This window comes from Oryctolagus cuniculus, chromosome 4, assembly GCF_964237555.1.
Source record: "Oryctolagus cuniculus chromosome 4, mOryCun1.1, whole genome shotgun sequence".
Classification (NCBI taxonomy): domain Eukaryota; kingdom Metazoa; phylum Chordata; class Mammalia; order Lagomorpha; family Leporidae; genus Oryctolagus; species Oryctolagus cuniculus.
In genome coordinates, this window is record NC_091435.1 from 162,191,930 (window position 1) to 162,200,028 (window position 8,099).

An 8,099-nucleotide genomic window follows, 5' to 3' on the forward strand; every position below is an offset into this window, starting at 1 on the left:
AGTGTCTCATTCAGTCTTGAGTCAGTTAGCCTTTGTATTGGAAGTACACCATGGTTTCTAGTAATAGTCAGCTTTTGTCACTGTAATGGAATACTCAAGACAAGCTACTTATGAAGGTTGATTTAGCTCATAGTTTTAGAGGTTCAAAGTCCAAATGGCATGGTGCAGGCTTTGGTTCTGGTGAGGTTGGAAGATGGCAGATGGTATACAGAGAAAGGCTCTCCAAGCACAGAGAATAGGTGGGGTGAACTCAAGCTTTTATCACAACTCTGAGAAATTCTGAGAGCGTGTCCCCAGTGAACTAAGGACCTCCTGCTAGACACCACCCCACTACCTAAAAGTCTTGCCAATTCTCAATAGACCATGGGGACCAGGTCTTTAACATATGGGCCTTTGGGGGACATTCAACACCCAAATCACAGAATTTCTCTTGGTTCTCAGGCCTTTGAACTTGGATTGAAACTACACTGTCAGTTCACCTGTGTTATTTGTTTGTTGACTCACTCTGAAGGTGTTGGGACTTCACACTCTGCATTATCATGAGCTAACTCCAATATGTGTGTGTGTGTACATCCTTTGACTACTGGGGGTGTGGGAACCAATAGATAAATGTCTCAGCTTCCCATGATTCATGTGGTCAATTTTGTATGACTCCCAGTTGAAGCCCTCATTGCCCACAATGGCTGGCTCAATAGCATTCCTTTACATTGCCTTGTTGTTCCCTCCTAGTCCCTTACTTTTGGTCTCCAGAATCACCTCTGAAGAGAACTACTTGAACACAAATTCTTGCTTCAGGCTCACTATTTGGGAAAATCAAAACTGAGTCACTTAATCATTTCATATTTAACCTCTATCAGTTCATACATTTCCCCTCCATTCTCCTCCATGCATGTTGTGGACTGAATTATGTCTCTCCAAATTCCTGTGTTGAAGCTCTGACCTCCAATATTAATGCATTAGGAAAAAGGACCTATGATAAAGTATTTAAGGTTAAATTAGGTTATAAAGGGGGATTCATGAGATAGGATTGGTGTTTTCTCCCATGTGAGGACATAGCAAGAATGCATCCATCTGCAAGCCCAGAAGAGAGCCATCCTAGGAGACCAGACATCTTGATCTTGGATTTCCCAGTCTCCAGAACTGTGAGAAATTACCTCTGTTGTTTAAGTCACCCAGTTTATGTTTCTTTTGTTTGTTGGTGGTTATTGTTATGGAAACTTAAGTAGGCTAACATACTGAAGAAGAATTTAGTTTTTTAGGAACTTTTCAGAATGTACAGCTTCAGAGGAAGGAACCTGGAACTTGTTTTGCAGCTGGTCTTTTGAGGCATCTGCTGAAACGGTCAATGTTCTTAGCCATCACTAACTTTCCATGTTGACTTGTGCTGAAATGTCCATGTACCCATTGACCTTGGCTATCACTTCATGAACTGGTTCCTTGCACCTTTTCTTACACTCTTTCACACCCTTTTGTATTTTGTTGTATTTTATATGCTTCCTGAGATGGCCCCTCAGACATCATTTTCAATCTATGTGTGTTACTGTTCCAAGCTAGTGAGGTATAGGCACTTTAAAGGACTTTGTATTCAAAGGCTCTGCCCTTAAACCCCCAAAGTTACAAGAGGGTTCAAGCATTATTCTTTAAATTGGACGTGGACTTGGCCTGTGCGGGTTGGGGGAAATGAAGGGCAAATTTTCTTTTCAAAGATTGATACAAGTTGCCATGCCCTTACTTTCCCAATACCTGTATATCTTATTGTCTTCCCTTCAGCCATCAAGTGTATTATAGCTAGCACTGCTAATGCCTGGCCTTATGTTTTCTCATTGTCTTGCCCACTTGAGCTGTATCTGTAAACAATTCCTGACATTCTTCTAGTTTTCCACCTAACATGTCAACTTGTTTCTTTAGTTTTCTGTGCTTGAGTGATTTTTTGTATCATTTAAGATCTTGCTCAGTTGTGCAAGTATAGTGCAGAATCACCTGATCTTGACATCAGTGGGGGCAATGCTGACCAATAGTAATGGGCTATGGTGAACAAATACCACAGCCTCCTTATCAATAGTAGGGAGATTCCTAGGGATGCTTCACACTGTTGTTCAGAGGATTCCTAGTAAGATTTACCCCCAGCTGCCCACAGATGGAACCAGCATTCTAACACACTGTTTATTGAATTTCCTCCCATCCCTGTCTCACTTCCCACCTATGCTCCTTGGAATCATCTCCTAAATATACTACTTGCACTGAAATCATTATTTTATGGACAACAGTGATCTCTTTCACGTGTGTGAAACATTCTTTCTGATTTCATTTTTTTTGGTACCTTGTTATGATAGCTGAACTAAAGCTTTGAACTTAAAGCCAATTATTTTCCATTTTCTTCCTCTCATTCTTGATAGTTCAAATGAAGTTTGTGGAAGGTTAGGGGTCCCAGGTAAAAAGAAGTGACAGAAAAACAGAAATAAACATTCCTGTCACGGCTGTACCTGTCAAGCAGGGCAATCTTCTTGGGTAAAGAAAATCTATTCCTGGTTAAGTGAGTCTGTATAGTCATGCCCCACCTGGAACTGCAAGTCCTGGCATAGCAACCAAGCATGCTGGGGGATTTCAGCCCATCTGTCATGCCTTGCTATGAGAATCTGTTCTCTAGTTCTATCCGCTCATGAAAATAGGCAGGTGTCCCTGAGGTGTATGGAGATCATTTCCCTGGACATCTGCCACTGAATGCAGATGTGGGCACTAAAACAGCTGAAAAGCTGCAGTAAGCTGGTGCCAGACTTACCCATTCAGGGAAGATTGATTTTATTATCAGCTGGGTTTATGACTAGGGAATTGCTTCACTGACCTGGTTTGATTAAGTCAAAGAGAAGTGCTAAGGATGTTTTCCTGTTGAATAGGTGGGGCTTTCGAATAAATAATGAACACCAGGCAGAGAGATCAGCTCTCTCTACGTACATTCTGAGATGCATTAATATGTGCCAAGGTCATTCACAACTACTGTGAATAACCGTCTCAGCAAGGAAAAAAAAAAAAAAACGTGTAAATTACAGTGAAAGGGAGGCAACATAGCCCAGAGATGCAGGTCATTTCTTGAAGAAATACTTATTTTTATCATGTAGAACAGATGAATAAAGAAGCTTTTGGTGAATGTTTTGGTCGGGTTTTCCCAGAAGCAGATCAGAGATAAGGATTTGAATATGTGCAGTCTCTATGGGAAGCAGAGGTGGGAAGTGTGTGGGAAAGTGAGACAGGAAAGGGAAGGAATCCAGTAAATGGTATGGTATTGTGCAGACTATCACTTTGGGCAACTGGTACTCAATTGGAGAATTCTGGGAGATAAAGTGGCGTGTGCCTTAGAATAACTTCTTTACTAGCCCTAACTCCAAGAGGTGAAGAGCTTAAATGCTTGCCCACCAACTCCTATCAGTCATTGTCTGAGGCTCGTTCTCTGGGATTTGTGGAAAATGTCATGAACTGCTGCCCAGCTCCTCCTTTGAGGAAGAACCCATTGCCAGCTCCTGAGGGCATGGGAAGCAAACAACATTCACCTGTCAGCGCATTCAATAATTTCCTTAGCTGCAGAGGTCGTGGCCTTCCCTGGTAGCCCATATCCAGAGGATATATAGGCCTGGCCTTTCAGAATAACTAGGGACAAATCCAGTGCAGCTCCAGGGCTCCCCTTAGCACTGGTGGAGGCTATCACTGTGCCCTGCATCACCACTTTCTCCCTTTCTCCATCTGCCTCATCCTGCTTCCTTCCAGTCACTTTCTTAGTGTTGATCCCAAGGGAACTCTCTAACAAGCATCCTGCACACTGAATTCCATCTCAAAATCTGTTTTCTGGAGAACCCAATCAGAGACAGATAACAATTCTCTGATTTCTCGACTTGCACTCAGTCAGTGTCCCAAGTGCTTCTCTGTAGGAGCCATGAGTATAAACCAAGATGGTGAGACTGCAGGATAAAGCATACAGCATCTGCTGCAGGGATATTAGGACAGAAATTATTTCTGTATTTAGATTGCTCATGGGAGGTGACATCAAAGGAAGGGAATGGGAAACAAGGTTTAATAGGATATAATTTCATGTCTCATATGATCATGGTGCACTCAGAGCCTAGGATATGAGCTGGAGGACAGGTACACTAACAGATGATAGTGTGTCAGGGGTGTGATATGAAGGGAAAAAAATGAAGGTAGTCCAAGATGGTGGAAGTGAGACCACTGAACTACTGGGCACCTTATGCATTAGCAGCTATTGTCACTTTATATTATAATTACTTCGCCCTCTCAATATTAAATCACCTATCAAGTGCTGCTAATTATGTCTTTCTGAGTGTCCTGAAACCTGTCTAGTTCTCTCTGTCCCTATGTCTACCACTCTGATGGGAATCTTTTCCATCTGAATTCTCTGTTTTTTAGTGGGTTTCTTTCTGGTCTTGCTTCTCTCACACCTTCTTTTTGAAATGCATTGAAAATGATCATCTTTCATTTTTTATAAATATTTTGTTTATTTATTTGAGGGGAACAGTTACAGTCAGAGAGAAGGAGAGACAGCGAGGAAGGTCTTCCATTTGCTGGTTCACTCCCCAAATAGCTGCAATGGCCAGAATTGGGCCAATATGAAACCAGGTGTCAGGAGCTTCTTGTGGGTCTCCCATGTGGGTGCAGAGGCCTAAACACTTACTGCTTTCCCAGGCCATAGCAGAGAGCTGGATTGGAAGAGGAGCAGCTTCAGGCCAAGGCATTAGCCTGCTGTGCCACAGCACTGGCCCCAAGGCCAAAACTTTTAATGTGGCTTTGAAAGCCCTACTCAGCCTGGATCCTTTCTGTGCTTCTGCATAGTTGTCTTCCTCTCCAGCTACACTGCACTGGTTTCTGTCCCACCTTTTTTCCAGCATCAAATCTTTGCTTACACTGTTCCCTCTTGAAACTGTCTCTTATATCTGCCTCTTGTGTTCCATATCCCTGTGTATAGTCTTACACCAGGGCCCTGCTGCCTCTCCCTGGAATAACTTCTGAATTTTGGAATTTAGAAGTGTCTATTGATCTGTTCTGACCCTCTCATTTTATTGATGAAGAAACCAAGACCCAGAAGGGTAGCATGGTAAGTCTAGATCATAGCATTCATGGTAGAGCTGTGAAAGGCACGCCTGTCCCTGACATTGGTGGAGCTTGATTCTTTCACTGCCTCACGATAGGCTTCTGTGACTTGTGCCATTCTCCTTCCTTTCCAGTCTTCATTTCACACTGAGTGTGCTCATGTCTGTCTTAAGTGTCATTTCAGGCAGGGTAGTCCTCTGTTCAGAAGGTCAGGTAGGGTCTCGATGACTTTTCATGTCACATCTGGAGTATGAGTGGCTTCCAGATATCTGTAGTTTGCTCTGTTGACTCCATTCATCTGAAAGGTATCTTTTGTAGGAATCATAAAAGTCATTTTGACACTAGTATTTTATTTCATTGACTCTAGAATGATATCAATCGTAAAATGGAGTGTTATTTTAACTCGTCACCTAGGGTGAAAAAAAATGTTGAAGAGACCATCCTTTCTCCAGATTGATTTTAACTAATTTCTCAAAGATTAGTTGGCTTTAGCTGCATGGATTAAATCCTGTGGTTTCCATTTAGTCCAATTGGTCTAAACTTCTATTTTTTTTGTCAGTAACAGACTTCTTTGAGTATAACTGCTCTCAAGTTTGTCTTGAAATATGGCATTGTGATGCCTCCAACTTTGTTTTTGTTGTTTAAGATTGCTTCAGCTATTGTGGGTTTGTTGTGACTCCATATGTATTTTAACATTATTTTTTCTATATCTGAGTAGAATGTCCATGGTGTGTTGATTGGAATTACATTAAATCTATAAATTACCTTGGGTATTATAGACATTTTGATGTAATTAATTCTTCCAATCCATGAACAGGGAAAGTTCTTCCATTTTCTGTTTATTCTTCTATTTCTTTCTTTAATATTTTACAATTTTCATTGTAGAGATCCTTTCACATTCTTGGTTAAATTTATTCCAAGGTATTAAATATTTTTGTAGCTATTGTGAATGATACTGTTCTTATAAGTTCTATCTCAGTCATAGCATTATTTGTATACACAAATTCTATTGATTTTTGTGTGTTGATTTTATATTCTGTAACTTTACCAAACTCTCTTATGAGTTCCAGTAGTCTCTTATTAGAATCTTTATGTTCCCATATATATATAGGATCCTGTCATCTGCAAACAGGAATAATCTGACTTTCTCCTTTCAAATTTGTATCGCTTTGATTTCTCTTTCTTGCATAATGGCTCTGGCTAAAAAACTTCCAAAACTACATTGAATAGAAATGGAGAAATTGGGCATCCTTGCCTGGTTCTGGATCTTAGCGGAAATGCTTCCAACTTTTTCATGTTTGGTGTGATGCTGTGAGTTTCTCATATGTTGCCTTGATTGTGTTGAGGGATGTTACTTCTATATCCAAGTTTTTTTTTTTTTTTTTGATCATGAAACAATACTAGATTTTATCAAATGCTTTCTCTATATCTGTTGATATAGCTATTTTTTATGCTGCACTTTGTTAATGTGATGTACTACATTTATTGATTTGTGTATGTTAAACCATCCCTGCATACCAAGGATAAATCCCAATGATCTTTCTGATATGTTGTTTGATTTGATTAGCTGGTATTTTGTTGAGGATTTTTGCATCTATGTTCATCAGGGATATTGGTTTTAGCTCCCTTTCTTTGTTGTACTTTTTTCTGGTTTTGGAATTAAGGTGATGTTGGCCTCATAGAACAAGTTTGAAGGGATTCCATCCCTTTCATTGTTTTGAATAGTTTGAGAAGATTTGAAATTAGTTCTTTAAAACTTTTGTAGAAATAAGTGAGGCCAACTGGCCTTGGAGAAAGGATAGTCTCTTCAACAAATAGAGTTGGGAAAATGGAATCCATGTAAGAAGAAGTATGAAAAGTTTGAAAAAAGACCCCCATATTACACCTTGTACAAAAAATCAACTCACAATAATCAGGATCTCATTCAATAACCTGATACTATTGAATTACTAAAGGAAAACATCGGGGAAATTTTTCAAAATATTGGCATAGGCAACGACTTTTTGGAAAGACCCCAGAAGCACAAGCAATAAAATAAAACTAGGCAGATGGGATTACATCAAGCTAAGAAGCTACTATACTGCAAAGGAAACTCTAAACAAAGGAAGACGCAAACAACAGAATGGGAGAACATATTTGCATCACCTCAGAGCTAATTTTGAACAGTATGGGAAAATGGAAGTGATTGAGATAGTGATTGACCAAGACAGCTGCAAGAAGAGGGTTTTGCTTTTGTGACCTTTGATGACCACGACTCTGTGGATAAGGTTGTCATTCCAAAATACCATACTGTGAGTGGACACAACTGTGAAGTAAGAAATGTCTTATTGGAGCAGGAGATGGCAGTCACTTTATTCACCCCAAGATGTCAAAGTGATTCTGGAAATTTTGGAGGTGGTCATAGAGGTAGTTTTGATGGTGATGACAACTTTGGTCATGGAGGAAACTTCAGTGGCCATGCTTTGGTGGAGGCCAATGTGTTATTGTGTCAGTGGGGGTGGTTACAATAGATTTGGTGGTAATGGAAGCAATTTTGGAGGCAGTGGAAGCTGCAATGATTTTGGCAATTGCAACAATAAATATTCGGTTTTTGGACCTGGGAAGGGAGGACTTTGGAGCAGAGCCTCTGGCCCCTACGGCAGTGACAGTGAATATTTTGCAAAACCATGAAGTCAAGGTGGTTATGGTGTTTATAGCTGTGGCGGTAGCTCTGGAAGTGGCAGAATGCTTCAATAATTGCCAGGAAACAAATCTTTTTTTTTTTTTAACTTTTATTTAATGAATATAAATTTCCAAAGTATGACTTATGGATTACAATGGCTTCCCCCCCATACCGTCCCTCCCACCCGCAACCCTCCCCTTTCCCACTCCCTCTCCCCTTCCATTCACATCAAGATTCATTTTCGATTATCTTAATATATAGAAGATCAGCTTAGTATACATTAAGTAAGGATTTCAACAGTTTGCTCCCACACAGAAACATAAAGTGAAAAATAATAGAT

At 40.2% G+C, this 8,099-nt stretch overlaps 1 pseudogene; it reads left to right on the forward strand.

The window, feature by feature from the left end:
* The window catches only part of LOC108177884 (heterogeneous nuclear ribonucleoprotein A1-like), a 106,208-nt pseudogene extending 98,375 nt beyond the window's left edge, over positions 1–7,833 (forward strand).
* Positions 7,834–8,099: the final 266 nt, after the last annotated feature.